Below are 12,756 nucleotides of genomic sequence, written 5' to 3' on the forward strand. Positions count from 1 at the left end.
TAATTGCATAAGCCAATCCCTCATAATGCATTTCTTTCATGTATCCATACAGATCCCATTGGTTGTTTCTCTGGAGAACCCCAGCTAACAGACCTTCCCACACATGATATATTTATTTATTTATTTTTGTTATTATGTTCAATTAGCCAGCATATAGTACATCATTAGTTTTCGATGTAGTGTTCAATGATTCATTAGTTGTGTATAACACCCAGTGCGCATCACCACACGTGCCCTCCATTTCTTAATATTGTCATCTTGACTATCTTCCAAGACAACAATAATTCTGCTGCAGCTCCCTCAGCCAACTTGCCCTCAGGGTGTATTACGACACAGTAGATCTCCGTACCGTTCTTGTTGCCACCTCATATTATTCCATCTCAGGTTTTAAAATTCAAATATCCAACTCTTTTTTATTTTGTATCCTTCCAGAAACTTCACCCCTCATTCACATCTCATCTACCCTCTGCCTTATTCTATTAACTCTAGTTCCTTTTTTCTACCACTTTCCCCAACTATCAAAAAGCCCTTGGTTATAATAAAATAAAATAAAATAAAATAAAATAAAATGGTAGATTGTTTTACCTTTTCCCCCAGATGAGTTATTCATTCTTTCAGTAAACATTAGTTGAACAATTACAATATGCCAGATACTCTAGAAGCTGGGAATACAGTGATAAAACATAAGAGATCAGTATCTCTGCACTTAAAGAGCAGACATTTTAGTGGAAGAGGACAATATAAGCAAAATAAATAGAGTATATTAAAGTGTTGTATGTTCTAAAGAGAACAAAGGACATCAAGAAAGGGGATAAGAGGGGCGCCTGGGTGGCACAGCGGTTAGGCGTCTGCCTTCGGCTCAGGGCGTGATCCTGGCGTTGTGGGATCGAGCCCCACATCAGGCTCCTTGGCTGGAAGCCTGCTTTTTCCTCTCCCACTCCCCCTGCTTGTGTTCCCTCTCTCACTGGCTGTCTCTGTCTCTGTCGAATAAATAAAAAACAATCTTTAAAAAAAAAAAAAAAAGAAAGGGGATAAGATATGTCCAGGAAGTAGGCTGATATTTTAGGTAGGATGGTCAAGGAACTCTTCACAAAGAAGGTAACTTTGCATAAAGACTAAAAGGACACAGGGAGCCTAGTGTGCTTATCCAGATAAAAATTAGTGAAAAGCAACAACCAGTGAAGGGAGGACTTGTAAATAATGCCTAGCAACTTTCCTGTGGCATTTCAGTATAATGATGATAGAACGGAAACGCAGAGGGGAAAAAAAACTGTCAGAGGAAAAAAACAAATGATTTTCTTATGAAGGAAAAGTCAAATAGACTAACTTCTAAATTCTTCTTTCTGAATTATCACTGTTACTTTTGGTTGTTCTTGTGTGTTGTGTTTCATTTTTGTTTCCGCCTAGTTCTTCTCTTTTATGCTGCAGCTTTCTTCAATAGCCTCGAGATCCCTGTGAAATATTTTTTCCTAAATTTATGAGCTGACTTTGAGGACAGTATACTTGGCAGTGGGGGAAGGGTGTTGATGGATCGACTACATCTCTGGAGGAGTAGGGAGGAGTGAGCAGGTGAGTTGGACCCACCTACCTCATTCCACTGCCAAATAAGAAAGGCTCTACTCTGGTTTCTATGCTCACCATACAAAGAAAATGGCTCCCAGAAATATCAGTAAATAATTTTGAGGTATTTTTATTTTCTCCTAAGGGCAATGATGCAAATCCAGGTGTGTGTGTGTGTGTGCGTGTGTGCGCCTGCACACGTGCCGGGGGGGGTGGTCATGGTGAATGGTGCAGCCATTTCACAGTCAAATTTGTAAGAAGTTTTTGTTTTGGACATCTCTGAAGAATTTCTCAGGAAGACTCATTCCTATATCGCCTCCTTTGTTTTCTGGGATGTGGCTACAACCATTCAGTTCTGTCCATCTGTATCTTTCTATCATTTTTCCCTTTTCCTAATATTTTGTCAAAATCCTTGGACCATGGATCACTTCCACTCAATCATTTCTAAGACAACTCAAATTCAATCGACTTCTTTCAATTCTATTGTCATTTAGATAAACCGTCAGAGGATGATTGTTCTGTTGGTGAAGAGGGTTTCCTGACCCTAAATCGTACAAGATGGATGAATACAGCACATATGACCCTGGGAAGATGTGGTCAGTAGCAGTTTATTAGTCACATATATTTACAGCCCAAGGGAGGAGGATACCACGTGCAGTGCAAGGCTCCAGAGGGGTTGCAATAAGGAGCAGAGTGAAACCGACAGGACTTTTAAGGTGGGCCTTGTATTAACGGGAAGGAGGGGCGCCGTCTAGTTCCTCCAGGAGAATGTGATTGACTTGTTTGGATAGTTTTTTGGGCTGGCAGGAAGGTTGAGGACCAAATGGGGTGCAGGTGGTCCTGCTGAGAGGGGAACCAGCTGGGGCGGGGGGAGCCTTCCCTGCTGGGTGGGGGCAGATCTGTTGAAAAAAGGACTTATGCTTAAGCCTTTGGATCCTGTGAGGCTCAGAGGTGAAAGCAGCACATGGAATTCTAGGCCCTGCAATGCACAGATGCTCTGTTTATTACCTTGGATAGAAACCTGCACAAATTTATAGCTGAGTTTGTAGCACGTGAGATGATGCAGTTTCTGTCGTTTTGACTTTCCTTACTTATAACTAAAACTGCTGTTCTTTCTCTGTTTATATGTATAATCTTTTTGTACAAAATTACCTATTTGTGTTCTATTGTGACAAGATACTTTTCAGTCTAAATTGAAACTTATTTATCTCATCTCTCTTTTGAATGATCTGCCTCCTTCTGATGATCTTTTTGACTCTTTCTGTTCACCAAGATCTTGGCTTTGCTCGCCCATCTTTTCACTGTGCTTATTCGTCTGAGTGACTGTTTTCTTCTTTTCTTGTTTCAAGTAGCAACAAATGCTGAAAATTCACAAATCTCTACCTTGACTCTTCTCAGAGTTATACTGCCCTTTACACTATCTAGATATTTACAATTTCTTGTCTCACACGCTCATCAAAAACAGCATTTATAAAACTAAAAAGACTTTTCTTTGCAAATAGCATTTGTCACCGAGGAGTCAGATTCCTCATGGTTAAAAGCCTACCTGTGATTTTTCAGGTCTGATCATAGGCAATACAACTGGCTTTACCCACAGGCCTTGGCGGGGGGAGGGGGGGACGGGAAGCTGCCCTGGCCATACCAGGTGGGGGGCACAGCGCAAGCACCGCAGTCACTGAAGAAAGTTGCAGCCAAGGACTCAGGTCCCCTGGCCCTTCTGCTCCTTGCATATTCGCATGGGTAGCTTAGGCACCATCATTCCTAAGCCTCAGTCACTTTATCTGAGGGTTTGGGCAGAGGTCTTCTTGGGGCACCTTTGCTGAGGCCTCTTACAAAGGGAGTAGGGGGGAACCTTGAGCGTGAAACCAGACAGGTTACCCCACTTTGACTCAGCTCTCAGTATTTTCCTGCTCTGAGCCCTCCCTCACCTTCTCCCCTTCACCCCGCGTCCTTAAGACGGCCAAAGCCTTTTGTTCAAGCTCTCTCAAGAGTGGGACGATCCCTAGGTCTGTGCTGACCCACCTGACCCTCCACTGGTGTGGAACTTCCTGGGGGGAAATGGAACACGGAGGGGCGGGGGTGGACGGCAATCAGTGGTTTCTCCAGCTTTAACCTCTTGCTCGCACCCTTTCATTTTGGGCCTTTGCTTTAATGGGTTACTTTGACATCCGACAACTCAGCTTTCTCTCTCCCAGATCAGCTGAGCTCCTAATATCACCTACAGCCTTTACTACATTTTTAAAAAAGATTTTATTTATTTATTTGACAGAGAGAGAGAGAGAGAGAGAGACAGCCAGCAAGAGAGAAAACATAAGCAGGGGGAGTGGGAGAGGAAGAAGCAGGCTCCTAGCAGAGGAGCCCGGTACGGGACTCGATCCCAGAACTCCGGGATCACGCCCTTGAGCCGAAGGCAGACATCTAATGACTGAGCCACCCAAGCGCCCCCCTTTACTACATTTTATGCAGCATCATATACTTTCACCCAAGTTATACACTAGGAGATATATTTGACTCTCTCCCAAACGTACACTACCCACTACCGAGTGACCAGCCCCGTCCACTTGGCTTCCAAATAGTGCATATATTAAATACATCCTTTCCTCTTAAGCACATCAAGAACAACTTAAGTTCAGTCTTCAACTTCTACCACCTGGCCCCCGGAAAAGAGATATTAAATGCAGCCAGAATTACCTACAAATCTGTCTTCTTTACTGCAGCCACAGTAACAACACTCAAATGCAAAACCCACCATTCATCCTCCCACCCGCCCAAATCACTGCGGTTGGGTAAAGTCTTAGCTTATCACTGTGGTTTTGACATGTTTACCTTCCATGACTCATCAGTCTCTTCATTTACTTTATTCTCCAGAAGCACTAAAATTCTCCCATAGCTATAGTGTATTTTTTAAATTATATTTATCTGCTTATTCAATTTTGCTTCTATGGCTACATTCATACTATCCAGTTCCTTGGAATATTTAACTACCTTTTTACCCGAAAGAAACCCTTTTATATAGCAGGTCAACAAGAAAACTTCCATGATTTCTCTTGTGTAAAGCAAACCAGAGTGATCACCAGTGAGAGTGTCTTGGGCCAAGCTAGGGCCTGCTGGTAGGAGGAGCCTGAGGATCGCATGAGGGACCCAATGTGCACAGGAAGGCATAGAGGGATGGCAGTGAGGGCCAGCAGCTAGCGGGAGGTACTGGAAGGTGGAGTGAGCAAGAAATCGAGTCTTCTCTGAAGCCTCTGGAGAAGGTACAGCCCCACCAACATCTTGAAGTGTATTTCAAACTTCTGGCATCCAGAACTGTGGGAGAATACGTTTCTGTTGTTCTAAGCCACCGTGTATGTGGTAATTTGCTACAATGGCAACGGGAAAACAATACAGATTTCTTAGCCAAATTTAGCCAAACGCTTGATTTTATACTGCCAGCAAGCTAAAAATGATTTTTATACATTAAAATGGCTGAAAAAAAATCAAATGAAGAATAATATTCTGAGACATATAAAAATTGAATGAAATTCAAATTTATGTCCATAAATTGTTTTATTGGAACACATCCGTGCTCACTCACATATTGTCTGTGGCTGCGTTCGTGTTTAGCAGCAGAGCTGAGTGGCTGTCAGAGAGAATGTATGGCCTGCAAGGCTGAAAATATTTGTTATCAGGCACTTAACAGAACATATTTGTGGAACCCTCTCCTGGATTCTTTATAATTATCATTTATGTCATCTTCGCCATTAAATTGTGAATTCCTTGAGGATCAAGACTTTACACATAGTCCAAGCTAAATAAATATTTAGACTCAATGAAAATTTCAACTTTTTGCTGTCTTTTAACTATAAAACATTGCATAACAGCTATTCATGTACAAAAGTATCTCTAAGTATAACTTATAGTTTTTCCTAATTTTAAGGCCTTGCTGTTTTCATTTTTCATAAATGATAGAGATAATTAAAAACGAAATTATTTGGGGTAAAATCGTTAATATTTTGATATATTAGGTATCAAAATGTTTTATAATAGATGAATTTTGAGATTATTTAAAATGGCACCATGTTCATAATGATAAAATGAATAAAAATAAAAAATAAATATGGGAGATCTTTAAAAGACAACATCAGTAGGAAAAATGACATCATTTCCATAAAGATATTTTTAAATTTATTTTTAAAAAGTATTTTATTTATTTGAGAGAGAGAGTGAGAGAGAGCGCACAGCAGAGGGATATTTTTCTTTAAATTATAAATAAATTATGTTTATAGACCACAATTTCCAATAAAATATTGATTTTTAAATTTGAGTTGAGAATATTTATTAAATATTTAGATTTTCAAATGTGGAGGGAGACATGCTAATTAAGGATAAAAGAACACAAAATATTAGCCAACATACAATATTGTCACTTAATACATGACTGAAGAGTTTAAAGTTTACATTCTTAGGTTATACACGCTTTATTGCTAATTGACTTTTCCTAAATAACAAACTTGTAATTGTTAGTTACTGAAGTACGTAATCTCAAACGTCGTGAAACCCTCGAGAACGCTAAGTGAAAAAACTTTCTCATGAGATAAAGCTATTTCTGAAGTCAGCATAAAACCAAGCTTTGTACTTTATCAGCTTATGAAGTTTAAAGTTTATGCTAATGCGAAATGGGTATTCATTTTTATAAAAGACTTCTGGAGAGGAAAAAAAAAAGCCAAACTCTGCTCCATCAGAAGAAACGATGAAGAATTAAAAAAACTTTAAATTAATATTGTCTTAGTAGTCCCTGAGTTTAAAATTAACATTAAACTATTGAATTTAGAGAACTATAAGAATAATTTTGTTGTTCATCTGCTCAAAAGGCAAAGTGTGCTCTGCAAAATTCTGTAAGGGAATATGCATTGAATTCTCCATTCATTTTTTAATGTATTACCTCTTCTTTTACAAGAGTACAAAGTCTTTTCTTGTTCCTGGAAAATGAATTATATTTGCACTTGAAAGGCGCGGGGGGGGGGGGGCATTTTCTGCCCTTAGTCAAGCTGATTTGCTCAAGAACAGTTCAGAAGTTGACTCTGGAGACCAGAGACTAGAAAAGGCGCGAGGGGTGGTCCTCTGTGCATTTTACATGGGGCACTTCCCATTTTCCTTCCTATCTGTACCCTATCATCTTGCATAAACTCACAGTTAATCAACAGAAAACCAAGTCTGTGTATCCGTTTCTCAAGAGACAGGTATGATGTAACTATTACGCTAGTAACCAGTTCTAATGATATTGTTTAGATTAAAAATAAGGCTACAACTTATTGTGGGGAACAGGCACATAATAAACAGAATGGAAAGCAATTTAATGAAAATTATAAATATTTATAAGTTTTCACAGTGTATAGAGCTGTGTAGTCCAATGGTTCAGTGTGACTTAAGCATGACATCCTGACTCAAATCCCAGCCAGAACCGTTTGAGAAACATGGTGAGAGATAAAATATGAGAAACGTGATCTTCAGATTCTTCACTGGTTTCTTTTTTTTTTTTTTAAAGATTTTATTTATTTATTCGACAGAGATAGAGACAGCCAGCGAGAGAGGGAACACAAGCAGGGGGAGTGGGAGAGGAAGAAGCAGGCTCACAGCGGAAGAGCCTGATGTGGGGCTCGATCCCAGAACGCCGGGATCACGCCCTGAGCCGAAGGCAGATACTTAACTGCTGTGCCACCCAGGCGTCCCTCTTCACTGGATTCTCAATCCATTTACAAACTGAAGATACCAGTCCCTACCTCACAGTGTTATCATGAGAATTAAAATTAAACCAACCTTTAGCTCACTGTCATTTAAATTCAAGATTTTATTGCATGGAAAGTAATAATCACATGATTATATTTTCTCTTTTTTGGAGGCGTAGAAAATTATCAACATTCTTTTTTGCCTACCCTGTTATATTCCACCGAAAATTACATCACCAAACTTAGAGTAAACAAACTCATATACACTATTTTGTATCTTCAGTAATAATTGCTGATTAATACTGAATACCAACTGAATACCAATACTGAACACCGTTACTTGACATAAAATGTTACATTAAGGATGATAATATTTTTAACTCAACTGGCTTGGCTTCTCAGGGACACCAATCATTTTATGAAAATAAAACTTAAGGTTAAAACAAATTATTTCACAAAAATGTACCTTTTGCTATTAACACTGGGAGACAAAGTTAAAAAACACACGTTTGAAACTTTCATACTACAAAAATAAAAATAAAATGAGGTACTCTACCTTTGGTCATGGAGAGGCATTCCGCAGCTGTTTCCAGAGCTGTGGTCTGTTACATTGTTATATAGTTGCTAATTAAAATATGTGTCACTAAGTGATTGATTTTACATGCGAAATTGAAAATAAAATTTTGAAAAATATTCCAGACTCAAAAGAAAATTTAACATACACATTTTCTCCATCTCATAAATGTTTTTAATATATGAATTCTAAAAGCCATTTTTGGAAATACATCGGATTACCCATTTGAAAGACAAGTCTCATTATCTTCTCAAATATTTCTTTTCTCTTGAATCTATTTTGATATAAGGATTGGGCTGATAAATTCCTCTAGGTAGACACCTAATCACTTGTCATCTTCTTATTCTACAATTAACACCACTTTCTACTGAAGTGAAAGTATCTGCAAGCAATGAATATCATCAAGGAATTTTAATAATTAACATACAATTTAGCTATAAAAAGGTTTAGCGATTGTCATTTTAAAAGCTTTGCTGCCGATTATGATTTACTTACAGAAAAAAATTTCCCAACTTTGGCACCTGATATAATCGATCCTATTAAAGCTGTAATGACTGACTTGGCTTTTTCAAATTATCTATTGAATGGTTTTAAGAAAATCATGCTGGAACGCCAGTAATGACTGAGGTGCACAGAAGTATCTCTCCAAGGACGGCTACTGCCAGTGCCCTTCGACCAAAGACCAGGAGGAGCACAGCTGTGGTTACACAAGTCAGGTTTATTATTCTTTGCTGCAAGGGTGAATGCTTTCTAGAGGGAACAGCCTACCATCTCGGGAACAGGGTCTTAGAAAGAACCTATTACAGGATTTGGGGTCTGGTTGGGTGATTTTCGGGAAGGTCTAAGAAATCAGGAATTCATCTGAGATTGGATGCTATCAGAAAGCAGTCACAATTTTATGATTGGGTAAAAAAGCAGCTGTCCCCTGTTTAGTGAGAGAGTGGCATATTTGCAATCTGTGGGTTGCACAGCAACCCAGCTTTCGTTTTGTTGCCTAGACACATGTATAATGTGGCCTTGTTTGTCTCATTTTATCATAGTCTCAGACTCTGCCTGAAGTTGGCATTGTGAGATTGTTACATGTAACAGAATCACGTGGCTTAGCTTGGGGGCCAGATCGGCCTGCGATCATCAAGAACCATTGTTTTTTGTTTTCTTTCTCTCTTTATGAAGAATACAAGGATAATGATTAAGGAAAATGTCTGAAAGAGTTGCTCTGGATAATGTTAAACATTTTAAATATTAATTTTTAACTATTAGATCTTTTTAAAAAATCAATAATTCCTCCTTCATTCTTCAAATGACTTGAAAATGCTTTTCAAAAATGATACCTGAGATAAATTAATAAGAGACAAATGTCACTTGAATTAGATTTTCCCGGCAGTAGAGACAGAAATCAAAGTAAAATCAATTATATATTTTCATTATATAGAGGGGAGAAATAACATTTTGCTGGTCATCTTCTGCTTTTCCCTCCAGAACTATTCTTTATCCTTGTCCACCTGTTGTCCCCGGGAGGCAGACGGGATGGTCGCCCTCTGTCCTCCAGGTAATATCATCAATGGGCAGCCCCAGAGGGAGGTCAGGAGGAAGGGGAGCAGAGCGTGAGGGTAGGGTATTTATGTAGCCACTGTTTTCTCTATGTCGTCGATGTGTCCCTGGACCAAGAACAGCTCCTGACAGACTGTCTTCCTCATGTGCTCTTTCTCGGAGCTCCTCTATCTGCTTCCACACGTGGCCCCTTTTGGCCTCCATTTTTACCAACCCCAGGGTGTGGCACTACTCTTCCGTGGTTCTCCTCTGCCTTGCTTGTTCCTGTGCATTTATTTTGCCCGTTAAATTCTCTTCAAAGTATTCCATTTTAGACTGGTAGCTGTTTTCTGCTATGATGCAGATTGGTACACAAAGTATCCTTTTATAAGACATTGCCAAAGACAGGTCTCATACTGATTTTAATCAATCAGTTGATGTAAGTATATTTATTAGGCCTTTAGCAACATTTTCAATAAACGATATGAAAGATGCATGCACCTGCCCAATTGATATTTTGATTTCTTATCTTTAAATGTCTATTATTTATATTATATACCAGCACAGAGAGTAGAATGTGTTTTCATCTTTATCTGGAATAATTATGGGAATTAGGTTAAACATTTTACAAACGATCGATCCTATTTTACCTTTGTATCATGAATAACTAACTAGACATCACGGTTTGCCCGAGAGAGTCCTGGTTTATACCTTGTCCTTTGTACCTCCAGTTTGACATTTGTCAAATACTTGTCATTTTGGGCAAAGGATTTTATTTATATTTGCAATAAAACAAGCTGGGAGGATTTTTCGATAGCTCCCATCCTCACTTTCAGTTTTTAATATGGTGTCATCTATTAGTGGAGGAGATTCACGTGCAATAAAAACACTCTCCTGGTAGTACATCATTAAGCCTGAAGCAAAGGGGCAAACACCTGTCTTTCTTTCATTGACCTTCCCCAGAAGCATCATATATAATATCTATTTGCATGGGCAGACTGCAGGGTGCTCACTGAGAAATAATGTGTACTCAAACACAAGCCAGCAGGGAAAGCTAACTGGTCCCAGTAGCTGATGGGGGCCCTAGAGGTTTGAGGCTGCTCCCTCTTCAAGGATTTCTGTCAAGGCCTGTACTGCTGCAGTCAGAAGAAAAGAGCTGACAGGTCTCCAGTCATCGGGGTCTTTGGGAAACCAGGAAAAGAAAAGGTTATGTGCATATGGAGTTTATACAAGAAATAAAAGTAGAGCGCCAGTATGTGGAGCACAACATTGAGAACGGTCCAAAGTTTACAGCAGTGGTTTTGTCTTTTCTTATATAATGGAGGTCAAAATCCTCTTATATTACTTATTATTTAATTGTACTCTTTTTGGCAATAATCATTTTTTCTCAGCAAAATTTCAAAAAGTTAAATTAAAAGAAATAATGGGGGCACCTGGGCGGCTCAGTTGGTTAGGCATCTGACTTCGGCTCAGGTCATGATCCCAGGGTCCTGGGATGGAGCCCCGAGTCAGGCTCCCTGCTCAGTGGGGAGTGTCCCTCTCCCTCTGCCCCTCCCCCTTCTCATTCTCTCTCTGTCTCTTTCTTTCACTAGCTCTCTCTCAAGTAAATAAATAAAATCTTAAAAAAAAAAAAAGATTCTCTCTCTCCCTTTCCCTTTGCCCCTCCCCCCTCACTCTCTAAAAAAAAAAAAAAAGAAAGGAAGGAAGAAAATAAAGAATGGAACCAAAGTACAGGCTTTCATTGACTTCAGATATTTTTCATGAATCTGTAATTGGAAACAAAATATTTGAGACAGTTATCATTCACTCTAGGGGCTGCACTGGTAATCCTGAAAGATGAAAACCAAGTGACTGAACTAATTAAGAAATGCCAGCATCGACCTCAAAAGCAAAATTTCTATTAAGAAAATATGCCCGAAGGGGAGGAGCTACGGAGGGCAGCCGCAGAGGGTGCATTCCCCGCTGTGTGATCCACTCCTCCCACCACAAAGCTCCGCTGTGTCCGGACAGCTCCTGTCCGAGCTTCCTTTCACAGGGATGCAAATCGAAGCAGTAACTGTTACATATGGGATTCATAGTCAGAAAACCTACCCAAACAGTAAAGTGATTTCTGTTTTCTATCAATATTATCAGACATCGGAGTTAAAAGCAGCGAGAATATTAACGCTTTGAATGTATCATCTGATTTAGGAAATGGAAGTGAAGGTTTTGAAAATTTATTTATCAAAGTTGAAAATATTCATTATTACAAATGTACTTTACATTCAGTTAACATTTTTTTACATTCAGTTAACATTTTAATAATATATAAATTAGGTGCTTTGCAGTGATGATATGAATACAAATTTTAACATAGCAGAGTATAGTGGGTTAAGAAATATCCCAACAACCAGATTCTTATTAACTTAACAAACTCATGGGAAAAAAATGGATGTAGAATTGATTGCAAACTGAGCTTAATTCAGATTTACATCCACAAATTGATTATTCTATTGTACAATTAAAAAGTAGAAGCTCCAGTTCTAAAAATCGTATGTGCATATAATTTGCATATCACACACGAATATATAATTTACACATAATACATACATAAATTATATACATGCGTGTATATGTTCACACCCATCCACGTATAAAAGTGTATGGCAATTAATGTGCAACAGCTGCTGACCACAGACACAGCAGGTGCAGCCTGCATGAGGCTAACCTGCAGCTGAGAAGAACTACAAAAGAGGAATAAAATATTTAAACATCACTGAAGGCATTTATAAAACAACAAAGGCTGTTGGAACTAGAGGGTCAAAATCCTCGAGGAAGGTGAGGCATTGTTGAGCCCTGCACTCCCCGTTGCTCTTTTCCTTTGTAGCTTTTCGCCCATCCTAGGTGAAAGACACTAGGGCCACCTGAGAGGAGCAACCCCGTGTTTGCAGCACTTCCTGGGCTAAGAAAGCAATCACTGAAATTTATGTTTCCCAACAACGAAGAATGCAGGGCAATATCCTAGGAGAAAAGAAAACCACAGAGAAGTGACCCAGACACTCTGAGTACAGTATTGCTGTAAGACATTTTTCAACTTTTACACTATTCAAGCACAGGTGATGACTCAGAGAAAGAAAGCATAAAACAGCTGCTAAGAACCCAAAGAGCTAAGCGGAGATTCAATAGTTGCACAGATCTGAGGAAAGGAATACAGCATTCAGGGGCCCCCCAGGAGAAGGGCCCTTTGTAAACACTCCAGGCTTGCAAGTAGGAAAATCAGAAAGGCTGAAGCCTTAGGTGTAAGCATAGATCGGGTATGTTCCCCATTCAACTGGATCAAGTACATCTTTCCTGTTCTCTACTTGATGGTGAAAAAAAGGAAATCATCTGTGGAAGAAAATAACAACC

This window comes from Ursus americanus, chromosome 10 (genome assembly GCF_024610735.1).
Source record: "Ursus americanus isolate L20-20 chromosome 10, mUrsAme1.1.p, whole genome shotgun sequence".
Taxonomy (NCBI): Eukaryota; Metazoa; Chordata; class Mammalia; order Carnivora; family Ursidae; genus Ursus; species Ursus americanus.